This window comes from Nycticebus coucang, chromosome 15 (assembly GCF_027406575.1).
Source record: "Nycticebus coucang isolate mNycCou1 chromosome 15, mNycCou1.pri, whole genome shotgun sequence".
Taxonomy (NCBI): domain Eukaryota; kingdom Metazoa; phylum Chordata; class Mammalia; order Primates; family Lorisidae; genus Nycticebus; species Nycticebus coucang.
In genome coordinates this window covers 82,992,507-83,006,205 of record NC_069794.1, presented here as the reverse complement: position 1 = coordinate 83,006,205, position 13,699 = coordinate 82,992,507, and the positions used below count along the sequence as shown (strand labels likewise).

Sequence of the window (13,699 nt, the reverse complement as noted above, 5' to 3'; positions counted from 1 at the left end):
CAGCTATTGTTTTTTTTGGAGACTACGTCTCACTCTAACTCAGGCTGAGAGCAAGAAATCCTGAGCTCAAGCAATCCACCTGCCTTGACCTCCTAGAGTGCTAGGATTACAGGAGTAAGCCACCACTCCCGGCCTTCATTTATATATTTTAAATAACCTTTCATGGAATTGTAGCATTAGAATAAAATTGTAACACTAGAATTTCATCTCCTTCCTTTTCAGGAAATTACTACTTCCCAAGGCGGTAAAATGTGATTTAAGCTCTGTGGTAGGTGTTTGGATGTATTTTACCATGTGTTTCCTGTCTTATAGATGACATTTTTAACATATTAAGAATCTAAAATGCCACCAAAAACCATAACATCTACAGAAAAACCGTAATAGAGTTTTCCTGGAATGTTTGAGCAAATTATCTGGAATTTATATGTGTGACACCAGTAAAAAATGTTAGGTCACACTGAATTGCAAATAGCTCCAAGTTAACGTTCTCAGAACTGACTGACCATTTGTATGCCATGTTTTCATAATTTCACTGGTGTATTTGGGCAATGGGGATGGATTTGGGTTCAAGCTGCAGTCTACCACTTATCAGCTGCCATGAGTATGGCCTGTCACCACTTCTCTGCATCTGTGTGCTCAGCTGTAAAATGGGACTAAGAACACTTCACTGGCATTTTATGATGACAAAATGAGATGCTGTAAAATATGGGGCACATACCAGACCTTAAAATATATATGTTGAGACATCAAATATGTGTTTCCTTCTTTCATTTCCAAATACGAAAACCGAAGCACAGACAAAAAAAAAAAAAAAAATGACAGTGGTGAGATCACAGGCTAAATTAATGGTAGAAGGAATAATAGGAAGTGATGAGAATTTTATTCAACAAAATGTCACTTTCTATGTATATTGCGGGACCAACAAAAAAGCCCCACCTATTCCTTAAGTAAGTGCAAACTCCAGGGGCCTCCATTAGAACCCTTCAGCTTAGTTTGTGTTACTAGGAGAAGTAAACTCGGTGTCTCTTGCCTGGCACCTTGCAAATGATTATGTCAGATGTTACCAAGCATTAGACCTACAAGGTAGTGAATATTTGGCTCCCTGAGTTTGCTACAGCCAACAGCTCACTCCAAAGCCAACAGGAAGGGACAGTAAGGATGGTAACTTGGAACTATTCTGAAACCAGAATTAATTAGTTGAATAAAACCAATGACTATAATGTCCAACACATCCACATGTTAGGCTCAGGAGTTTCTCAACCACTGAGAAAAGTGTAGAGCCCAAATAGAAACGAAAAATGAACACAACCGTTGGCAGAAAGTCTAAGTATCAAGCTCTTATACTTCATTCAAAGAAGGGTTCCGTAAAACACCAGCAGCTTCATAGGAGCTTGCCCTCCCCTTTCTCATCTAATTACCAGTTTATCTGTCCTCCTCCCTGCTGGTTGCTCAATCACTCATGCATTGGTGATGCTACCTCTGCCTGCTTCACTCCCAACTCTTTTCTTGATCCTTGAAATCTGATTTCTGCTCTTGCCACCCTACTGACACCTTTATCTGAAAGATGAGCAAAGACAAACTCAACAGCCAACCACTGGCCTCTTTGGCAGTCATTTCTCTTGAAGCCTTCTAAACCAACAGCACTATTTACCAGGTGCTCCTATGATGCTGCCCTGTCTTAGTTAGCGTCTCATACCTTCTCTTATGTTCTGCGTGATTCCTTATGAAATGCCAAAGCATAGTACATGAATTCACCTGTCACAGTAAGGATATGAATTCTATTTCTGATTCTGATTGTTCTAGCACAGGTTCCTTTGTGAAGCAATCATAATTTACCATGCAAAGACGAAATAACTTCCACTTACTGTATGAGGCTGTTTCAAGAGACAAAGATAGAGCAATACTCCAAATAGAAAAACAACACGCAGTGTACAATTGTGTCATTAGACACCACATACGCAAAAGTCTACAGCCAGGAGCAGAGAAAATCAACAAGAAAACATATACATGCAGCTGGAAGGTATGTGAAAAAATAAAGATTTAGTTACTACTTTATTCAGCAGCCAGAATGTCCACATCTGGGCATAAATGCATGTAGTGATTGTCACTAATAGGGAAGGGTTGCAAACTCCGTCAGGTAAGCAGCATTTTGGAGTGCTGCTTTTCTCTTTTTTAAATGGGTTAACTTGATATTTGAGCTGCATCTGATCACCACCTACCCAGGCTATGTTTTCATTAAGGAGTCTGGAATAAAATGCTGTATCCTTTATATTTAAAAAAGGACGTCTGTAAAATTTCATAATACAAGAAAATCACTTGGATCTGAGTGGTGAGCTCACCATGCCTTTCATTTGCTGTTCACTTTCTGCAGATCACACACAGGAAACCCATCACTAAGTTCAATAACTATGTGCTAGCACACTGTTTTTCTACGCAGGTGGGTAAGTGTTGCCAGTCCCTGTAACTTAGCTATGACAGCAAGTCTCTTAGCTGATGTGACTCGATTTACTATTAAAATGAACTCTACATTTTCCAAACGTCACCTATAAAGTCCCCATACATAGGGAAAATGAGAAATGGTACCTAAATGTACCTTTATGTATAAATATTTCACATTACAAAATATTCTCTACCTGTTGGCCACCTCTTTGTAAAATTTTGTAATGAATATTTTGTAAGTAAAAGTTTAGCTACAATTTCTCATTTTCCCTATGTATGGCAACTTTTTGGGGTGACTTTTCAGACACCACATACATGTCAACAAATAGTCACTGTAGCAAAAAGCTCTCAAAGCTGCTTCCAGTGAGCTCCTGTTCACCTCTAGTTCTTCCTAGTCTCACCTTCCACAATGTTCCCTTACCAGCTGCTTTAATGGGCCCATCCCTGCCCTGGAAAGCTGTCTTCCAAGGCTTCTCCCACTTTTTTGAACACCATTTTCCTGGCCATTCTTTTGTGGATCCTACCACCTGATCTAAAACTCTATCGGGTATTTTTCATTTACTCACTTTATTCTCTTCTAGCTTGACTCCCTCTTTAGTACCAATAATTCTTAGATTTGTTCTTTCAAGGTAATTTTATATATCTTTATTGTTTTTCATTCCTTTTTTTCTCCTCTGACTGTGTATTTTGAAATAGCCTATCTTCCAGCTCACTGATTCTTTCCTTTGCTGGATTCATTCTGCTATTTGAGAGCCTCTAATGACTTTTTTAGTTCAGCAAATATATTTCTCAGTTCCAATATTTTGGTTTGACTTTCTAACTTATTTTGATCTATGTTATATTTCTCTGGTAAATTTCTGAACTGGTTTTCTGTGCTATCTTGGAGATCATTAAGTTTCCTTAAAGTACTATTTTGAATTCTTGGTCAGACAGCTCATATACATTGTTGTCTTATTATGGTCAGTTACTGGATCTTGTTTTGCCCATTTGGGGAGATCATGGTTCCCTGTTTGCAGTTGTTTCTTGTGAGTATATGCTATGTCTTTGCCTTGAAGATTTAATTATTTATTATAGTCTTCTGTCTGGTTTATTTTGGATTTTATTGAATATGTTTACTTAGCAATTCTTTACAGCTAGGTCACCACCTCCTTTTGGCTTAAAGCCTACGTTTGCCTTGGCTCTAGTAAATGATGGGAACTCAGCCCTTCCCAAGTGGGGAAAGTTTCAGAGGGTGAATATCCTAGCAGTGTGGAAAAACTGGCTAGGGGTTTGTATCCAAGGACCTGTGGAACGAACCTCCTATGGTGTGGTGCTGCTGAACAGGTACTCTGGTTTGGCATCTCCCTTGGCCAAGTTATAAAGCAGAGTTTTGGGGAACGAGAATGGTAGTCCCATCCCCCCCCCTTGTCTCTACATGTCCTCAGGGATATTTATCACTTCAATTGATTTCTATAGGTTAAGGCAAGGACAAGTGCCCTCCCAGGGAACCCAGGACGATGAAGACGTTGATCTCCTTCGATCTCACTTTTTTCAGTGTAGAAACTGAAGTAAGGGGAAATTTTCCACATACTTGGTGCTGGGCAGAATAAGGTGGTATGGCTGATGTGGAGGTCCAATTCTCTTACTATCTTCTCAAAGTTTTTTCACTTCTCTGTGGCTCCAGGAAATGTATCATCTTCACATTTGAGTTCTAAGATACTTCAGGTGATAATCTTGGCACTGTATATTTGCTTTTGGTTTTCTATGAGGGGCAGTGAAACCAACTTGCTTCTCCACCTCCATTTTGAAACCAGAAGTTCTTTCTCTTTCTAATCCCTCAGCATTTGGTGAGTGACCATATAACTGAATGAGTCTCAGTTATTTCTTCTGAGATAGTTCACGCTCTGTGAAAATTCAGTATGTATAAAACTGATGTATGTATAGCCTTCTCTGCTGGAAGAGCTCCTAATCCACAGACAACAGCCCAGACTCCTCATCAAGGAGGAAGAGTGAGCTTTGTGATGGGCTCCACTCCACCTTTCGCCTTGATCCCCAGCCCCACCCCTGTGATATGCTCCTTTCACCTTCAACTTCTTTATCCATGAGGCCCCTCTGCATATCCTAACCCATCTTGTTCATCTGGATAGCAGGTGTCTTTTCAGTGTCACTCTCCTCAATTGCTTTCTGTGATACACTTATCCACCTTCCTGGCTGCATTAACTGCTTCCTTATAGGAGTTCCTAGAGCACTTGATCTTTGATAGCCTTTACATTGCAGAATTATTTATGTAATGTTAATTTATGATAATATTTATGAATTATTTACCCTTCCTTTTAGAGTTGAGAATTTCTTAAGGACAGGAACTATTATCTTATTAATTTTTGGAATTCCATTAATCCTTCCACAGATCCTAGTATGCTTCAGGCACTCATTGTTTCCTGAACTGAATGAAAATTGCTCCAAATGATGATTTAAAACTAGAGTTACCTTTTGTTTCTCTTTCACTCAACCGATATTGATTCTTCTTATATAATTGTCCTTATCATTATCCTTTCTTGTGAGTTTCACTGCATTCATTTTAGTTCAGACCCTTTTACCCTTTCCTTATCAATGTCCAGTTCCTGAAATGTTTCTAACCTTCAAGGGTTTCTCCATTGCCCCTTTCATGAACATTGTCTCCTCCAGGCTAACATCAAGTTGCCACTTTGATCCCTTTAATACTGGTTTGTATAGAATAAATCCCCAGGCATGGGCATTAAGATCATCCACAATCTGAACCCTTCCTATCTACGCAGGCTGATCTGGTTCCTAACACTCCTTGACTGCAGGAAAATTTTGTGTCTTGGTGGAAAACCACAGTGTACTCTCAAGGACTTACCTGACTCAGTCTTTGGGGGCTCTGCCCCTTTTAATGCTTATGAACTATTTAAAACTGTGTAAATGGTAGATAACCAATAACAATGCAAAGTAATTCTTCTCTATAGACACAGAAAAACTGTCTAGTGAAGGTAACATTTTCGCCCAAGTGAAAGAAGCCAGTTTTCCCTCTCATTGCACATTTATTTCAACATTCCTTATTTATATTTAAAACATGACTGTTTTATTTGGATTTTCTTCTCAATGAGTTGCAACACCCCTCGTTAATGAGTTAAATAGACTCTTTGGTATATGCTTATTTTCTATCTGTATTAGATATAATGTATGATTTTTGCTTGTTCTTTAAGATTATCCTTTGACAATACTTGCCTTCTGCCTCAAATAAACTGATGCATTTATCACTCCCCCAAAGATAACTTACAATGTCATTTTTCTGGGTAGGGCCTTTGTATAAACTATTCCTTTCTTCTTTAATTTCCTACCTTCTTCTCTCACCATCAACACCCAGCCAAAACTTACTGATTCTTTTGTTTTAAGTACCTGTTAAACTACATTCTCTTCTAGAAAGCTTTTTCTAGTGAAGCAGATGACCCTAAAGTGCCCATCTTCTGTCCTTGAAGTCTCATACTGTTTACTGTCTATATCTGACATGAGACACTTGGCATACACATGGGCCCATGTCCCAACTATTTGTGCAGTACCTTATCATCCTCTTCTGGGTCTGAAGTTCCTACAATATAGAATGCAATCCTGGGGGACCTGGGTTCCTGAGGACTACATTCTTATATCTTTGTCCCACACAGAGCTTTGGATGTGCATGTGCATGTACACACAATCAATCAATAAATGTTTGCTAAATCAAAGAACTGCATTATTAGGACAATTTTTCATTCATTTTACATGCCCTGACAATTAATTTAGCCATTTAAACAAAGTTAGTCGCAAGATACATCTTCAAAATGCTGGTGGAAATCTCCTCTACCATTATTAGTTCTTGTTACTGGTGTGACTGTCTCACTGGCAGGGACTGGAGGTTATAGCCCATGTGGCTCTGCACCACTCTTGCCTGCTCCTTGCAGGCCTCCCGGGCTCTCCAGGGCAGGGCAAAGCTTGTTCTCTGGGGCCCACACCACCTGGGCCTTCTCCATTAACTTACATCCTAGCCTGGGGTTATCATTTATCTGATTACGGTTTTATTTACTTCTCAGCAGACACTGTGTTTCATTCATGTTTATTTCCACAAGCTGGCATAATACTTGGTATGTGGCTGCCACATAGTAGGTGCCATGTAAACATGGGTAAAATTCAAGTTTATGAAACTTGTGAAAAGCAAAATTCTGGGAATGAAATGAGGTTAAATGAAGAGCTATTAAACCAATAATTAAGACTGTAAAAATATAAAAGAAAACTTAAGAAAATATGAAGATTTAGCCTCTTACTATATACACATATTTAAATTCAAACTTGAAAATTGGCAAATTCAAGGAGAATTTCACAGTGGGGAAAAAAGAGGTGTAAACTGTAAATTCTATTAGTTTTATTGGGTGTTTTAGCAAAATACCTAGTGGAGACAGGTAGTTGTTACTCAATACCCAATCTTACAGCTAGATGTGGTCATGTAAGTAAGATCTGGCTAGCTGGATATGAATAGAAATGGTATATACAGTTTTGGAGGATTTTTCTTTTCTTTTTTTATGATTTTTTTTTATTAAAGCATAGCTGTGTACATTAATGCAATCATGGGGTACAATGTGCTGGTTTTATATAGCATTTGAAATATTTTCATCAAACTGGTTAGAATAGCCTTCACTGCATTTTCTTAGTTATTATGTTAAGACATTTATATTCTACACTTAATAAATTTAACATGTACCCTTATAAAATGCACCGTAGGTGTGGTCCCACCAATTACCTTCCCTCCACCCATCCTCTCCCCTCCCCTCCTCTTTCTCCTTCTTCTTGGGCTATAGTTGAGTTATAGCTGAAAGCTATAAATTGGTTTCATTGTAGGGCTGAGTATATTGGAAACTTTTTCTTTCATTCTTGAGATACTCTGCTAAGAAGAATATGTTCCAGTTCCATCCATGTAAACATGAAAGAGGTAAAGTCTCCATCTTTTTTTAAGTCTGCATAATATTCCATGGTGTACATATACCACAATTTATTAATCCATTCAAGGGTCAATGGGCACTTTGGCTTCTTCCATGACTTAGCAATTATGAATTGGGCTGCAATAAACATTCTGGTGCAAATATCTTCATTATAAAGTGATTTTTGGTCTTCTGGATATATGCCTAGTAGAGGAATTGAAGGATCGAATGGCGGGTTTATTTTTAGATCCGTAAGTGATCTCCAAACATCTTTCCAAAAGGAACATATTAATTTGCATTCCCACCAGCAGTGCAGAAGTGTTCCCTTTTCTCCACATCCTGCCAACATCTCTGGTTTTTGGGATTTTGTGATGTGGGCTAATCTTCGAATTCAGATTTTGGATTTCAAATAAGGTTAATAGAATGGAGGTAAAGTTGGAATTAGAAATTCAAGGAGCATTTCAAAAGTTGTCTCAAGAATTCAATGAATTCAAAGACAAAATCACCAGCGATTTTGACACATTGAGACAAGAACTTGCAGCCCTCAAAGATCTGAGAAATACAGTAGAATCCCTTAGTAACAGAATGGAGCAGGCAGAAGAAAAGATTTCTGACATTGAAGACATTGAACACTCCCAAATGCTCAAAGAGGAAGAGAAGTGGAGACCAAAAATGGATCCTTCTCTTAGACAGCTCTGGGATAATTTGAAGAAAACTAATATTCACCTTATAGGAATTCCTGGAGGCAACGAGGTTGCTTCGAAAGGCCCAGATGCTCTATTGCATGAGATAATCAAGGAGAACTTCCCAGACAGGCCAAGAGATTCTGAAATTCAGATAGCAGACAGTTTCAGAACCCCAGCATGACTCAACCTGAATAAGGCATCTCCCAGACACATTATAATTAACTTTGCCAAAGTTAATATGAAGGAGAAAATTCTGCAAGCAGCCAGACGTAAGAAAACCATAACCTACAAGGGGAGGAATATTAGAATGACTGCAGATCTCTCTGCTGAAACCTTTCAAGCTAGAAGAGGGTGGTCATTGACTTTTAATCTCCTAAAACAAAATAATTTTCAACCCAGGATCCTGTATTCAGCAAAACTGTGTTTCATTTATGATGGAGAAATTAAATACTTTAATGACATTAACATGTTGAAGAAATTTGCCATAACTAAACCAGCTCTCTAGGATATTCTCAGATCTAGCCTCCATAATCACCAGCACAATCCTCTACCACCAAAGTAAACTCACTCGGAAACTTTTGATAAAATTCCAACTTCCACAGTGGTGAAAGGATTAAAAATGTCCATTGGACTTTCGAAAAACTCGATTTTTCTTTTAAATAATTCTTTTTCCATTTATTTTTCCTGCTTCCTGGAATACAGATGTAATGTCTGAGCTCCAGCAGCCATACCAGACCTTGGGAATATAAGCTTCTATATATAAGAAAGAAAAAAATACTATCTCCTGATAGTATTTCTTCAGAACTGATTTCTTCTATACTTCTTCAACATTAGTGAGAAATAAACTTTTGTCTTGTTCAGGAAGATTTTATTTCATTATTTGCAGCCAAACGTAATTATAAATGATGTAAGACCTTGGATCCTTTACCCCTTGAAAAATCCCACCTGAATTCTCATTAACCTAGTTTTCAGAACCATAACCAGGTTATGGAGTAAAAAGATCACAGCTTTTATAGTCAAAACATGTGGATTCCAGTCTTGGCTCCTTTTTTAGTCATATAATATTAGGCAACTGTTCTGAGACTCATTTTCACTACATGGAATATGGAGATGATGGTATCTTCTTCCTGGAATTGTTGGAAGAATTAAGTGATGTCAAGTGAGATATATGATAAGGGGATTGGAAGTATTACATGATTTTTTTTTACTTCCATTTATAGGAAGAGAAAAATGAATTATGGGCTGGTTAAGTGCAGGAGTAAACAGGGTTATCTAGGATTAGTACTGGGGGATAGCTCTTCATACCCTATAATTTATGTCAGTGACATTTAAGGGAAAAAAATTTATACAAATATCTTCTAAATAAGAACCAGTTGTGTGCTGTTCAAAAGATGTACTAAGACAGTGCCTATCCTATGGAAAGTACTAAATAAATGTTACTTCTACAATGACTACTATAGCTATGATTACAGCAATGGACTTTACACCACTCGAGGTGGCATCTCCAGTGTGTTCATTTCCCATAGAGAGACCTCTGTAGGAATCCAGATTAAAATCCTATTGTCTGGAATCAGAACAAGGGGCATTATATAATTTAAACATTTATACCAAAAGACTAAGGAGACCTTGATATATTCAAGGCCTTGCCAAAGGAATTGCAATTCTTATAATTTGTTGGTTGCAACAGTAGATAAACATTGCTTTAGTCTGTTTTGTGCTGCTGAGAGTTGGGTTGTTTATTAAAAAATTGCAAGTTCCCAAAGCAGCCGATGCTGGCATGAGTGCAGAGCGAAGGCAACACTCATGCACTGTTGGTGGGACTGCAAATTACTACAGCCTTTATGGAAAGAAGTATGGAGAGTCTCCAAAGAACTAAAAGTAAGCCTTGCATTTGATCCTGCAATCCCATTACTAAGTAACTCAAATGCCCTTCAACACATGAATGGATTAATAAACTGTGGTATATGTATACCATCAAATACTATTCATCCATGAAAAGGTGGAGATTTTATATCTTTGTAACAACCTGAATGGATTTGGAGAACACTCTCCTAAGCATCACAAGAATGGAAAAACAAGTATCACATATGTTCAATACTAAATGGAAATTAGTAGATTAATAATTTTATGCTCACTTGAGAGAAAAACTCCACTAAATTTAAGAAGAGGGGAGAGAGACAGAGTTCAAAAGTTCCCACCCAGAGGGATCAATGTGCAGGTATATGGCACACTTCCTGGGTGAAGGAAACAACTACAACTTGGACTTCACACTACAAATGCAAATAATGTAACCTAATTCTGTGTACCCTCATATTAATCTGAAAAAAAAAAAAAGAACAGAAATTTATTTCTTATAGTTCTAGAGGTTGGAAGTCCACACCAAATCACTAGCAGGTTCATTATCTGGTGAAGGTTCCTCTTCTTTTCCAAATGGCACTCCAGATGGCATATCCTTATAAGATGAAAGGGCAAAAAAAGATGAGAGCCCTCTGCCAAGCCCTTTGATAAAAGCATGTAGAGGCTGGGTGAGGTGGTTCATACCTGTAATCCTAGCACTTTGGGAGGCTGAAGTTGGTGGACTGCTTGATCTCAGAAATTTGAGATCAGCCTGAGCAAGAGCGAGACTCTATCTCTACTCAAAATAGAAAAACTAGCTGGTCATACATATAGTCACAGCTGAGGCAAGAAGATTACTCAAGCCCGAGAGTTTGAAGTTGCTGTGAGCTATGATGCTGCGGCCCTCTACCCAGGGTAACAGAGTGAGACTCTGTGTCAATAAATAAATAAACAAATAGTAAGGGCACCTAGTCCTATTTGTGAGGAAGCATCCCTCATGGCCTAATCATCTTTTCAGGGCCTACATCTTAATAGTATCCCATTGCCAACACCTGAGTTTGGGCAGGAACACATTGAAAACAGCATGCACTTTCAGTAGTTAGTTTGCTAACTTTTTTTCACAAATCCACAGGTGAACCAAATTTCTGTCAAGCTCCTCTAAGGCCTGGGAGTCTTGCAATATATTTAGAATAAGAAAAAACATTGTAGACCGTCTTCTATGCTGGTTCACATATGAGTTTATGATTTAACAATGAGAGGACAATCCTACGTGTTTTATTTGAAAGTTCTTAGTGACCATCTTGCTGTTGGTTCATTCCTAAAGTATCTTTAACATGTAGAGAGATGTTACAGGCCAGTGCTATTCAAGTTTTAATGTACAAATGAGTCCCACAGGGCTTGCTAAGACGCAGATGCAGTAGCTCTGGGACAAGACTAAGAGGCTGTATTTCTAATAAGATTCCAGGAGATGTGTCTGATGCAGATCTGTAGACAACACTTTGAGCTACAATGTTATAAGTAACACAGCTAATTAGGCATCAAAGTTTGGATTTAAATCCAGGTCTGTCGAATTCCAAAGACTATCTCTTTTCCACAACGTTGAAATTCAGAAAAAGAAAACGGAACAATAAATGAAAAATCATGCTTAAGACCAATTATTTGGGATAACTATTATTTGCAATGGTAAAATGTAGAAGAACTATTTTGCCAGAGAATAAAGAGGTACATTAAGCTAGAGAAAAATAACATTCTTTTTTTTTTTGAGGAAAAGACAGATAATTTAATAGGATAAAGAGACAAAGAACATATATCACAATGGAAACTAAAGAAAACAGATGACAAATATTTAGATTCTTAAAGAGAATACAAAGAGCCACAAGTTGCCACATCTCCATAATGGTGGTTCTAAACAACATGTACCATATTCCCTAAGGGTCTCTGACCACCCTAACACCTGCCAAATGCCAACAGCATCTGACAACATGACTAGAGAAGACAGCTAGATGCCGCAGAGCAATGAGGCCCATCCTCCATTTTGCCAGCATTCTAGAAAACAGCCAGCTCTGCCAGCAACAGAAAGCAAGCCCAGAGCCACACTGGACTTGGAAAGCTAATCATAATCATGAACGTGTGAGGTCTCCTCAAACAGCAGCTCATAAAATAGAAAATGGAGAATACTGTCTGTACAGTAAGGCATGATGTTTCTGGATCATACAAATCTGGACTTGTACAGCCAGAGATATTTCCACATTAAAGGCATTTTCAAAGCCCTACAGAAAGTGTACTCTCTCTGTGTTCTTCATTAGACCCTAAAAAACACCATATTAGATTGGACCATGGTACATCCAGCAGGATTTTGTATTTGACATTGGCAGCAACTGAGATTTTTGAAGAAAAACATGTTGTCCTCTTTGTCATTAACTGTAGAAGTTGAGAAAACATCACCAACACATCTCCAGCTTTCTCTGATGTCCTGGTACCTGCCATTCTTAAATGCTCCTAGGGCCTTCCTGAAGTTACTGAACTAGAATCTATATGATCCGTATTTCTTGTGTTTATTACTACTGTTTAGAGCTGGGTGTCCTTTTACTAGTCCTAACCTACTTTCAAAAGACTTTCTTTGTATTTATTCTGTCTTAAATTGTTTTGCCCATGAATTATTTTCTATGTTGGAATATATAATTCATATATAATATGAATTTCTCTGTTGAACGTACATGTTCGTGATAATTGGGGTGATTTCTCTCCCACAAGATTGTGAATTCTTGAAGATCCAAAACTTACCCTAGATTTTATGTGCCCAGTACCTATCACTGTGTCAAGCAAATAGTAGGCATTCAAAAATAATGTTGGATAAAAACAGGATAAGCTCCAGTGTAGAGATTTGATCATCATATAATAGTGTTTTTCAACCTTTTTTTTTTTTTTTTACCTCAGGGCACACTTGAATCTATAGTTAAACTTCCCTGCCACACTTAAATAATATTGATCAAAAAAAAAAAAAGTGATTAAAAAAAAGAATATCCTTACTTGTGCTTTGAACTTCTTCCTCTTTTTTTTTTGGCTGGGGCAGTTTTTGGCTGGGGCTGGGTTTGAACCCACCACCTCCAGCATATGGGGCCAGCAACCTACTCTTTTGAGTCACAGGCACCACCCTGTGCTTTGAACTTCTTTGGAAAATAATTTAATTAATAATCTTTTTCTTTTACCTTTTTTTTTTGGAGACAGAGTCTCTCTCTGTTGCCCTGGATAGAGTGCTATGGTATCATCTTAGCTTACAACAACCTCGAACTCCTGGGCTCAACCGATCCTCTTGCTTCAGCCTCCCAAGTAGGCACTCACCACAACACCTGGCTAATTTTTCTATTTTTAACACAGAGGTCTCAGTCTTGCTCAGGCTGGTCTCAAACTCTTGAGCTCATGCAATCCATCCAGCCTTGTCCTCCCAGAGTGTTAGGATTATAGGCATGAGCCACCATGCCTGGCCTTAATTAATGATCTTTAAAAATTTTTGCAGCACACCTAAGATCTTCTCATGGCACACCAGTTGAAAATCACTGACATATTATTTATTCAGATGAATCTCAAGTTTTTTAATGGAATTTCCTTTAAATATCTTTTCTTTTTTTTGTGTTACAATATTTACTCATAAATTAGAGTTCAGAGTATGCCATTATTATACAAATACAAAAATATTCATTTAAGGTTATTTGAGATTATTGTACTTAGAATTTTGATCTAAATTATCTTTTCTTATTTTCTTTAATTCTGTTATACAAAGATTTAAGAAAC

General features: G+C 37.8%; 1 protein-coding gene across 5 annotated transcripts in view; it reads right to left on the bottom strand.

The window, feature by feature from the left end:
- The window catches only part of FRY (FRY microtubule binding protein), a 486,067-nt gene that overhangs the window by 188,112 nt on the left and 284,256 nt on the right, over positions 1–13,699 (bottom strand). The window lies entirely within an intron of this gene.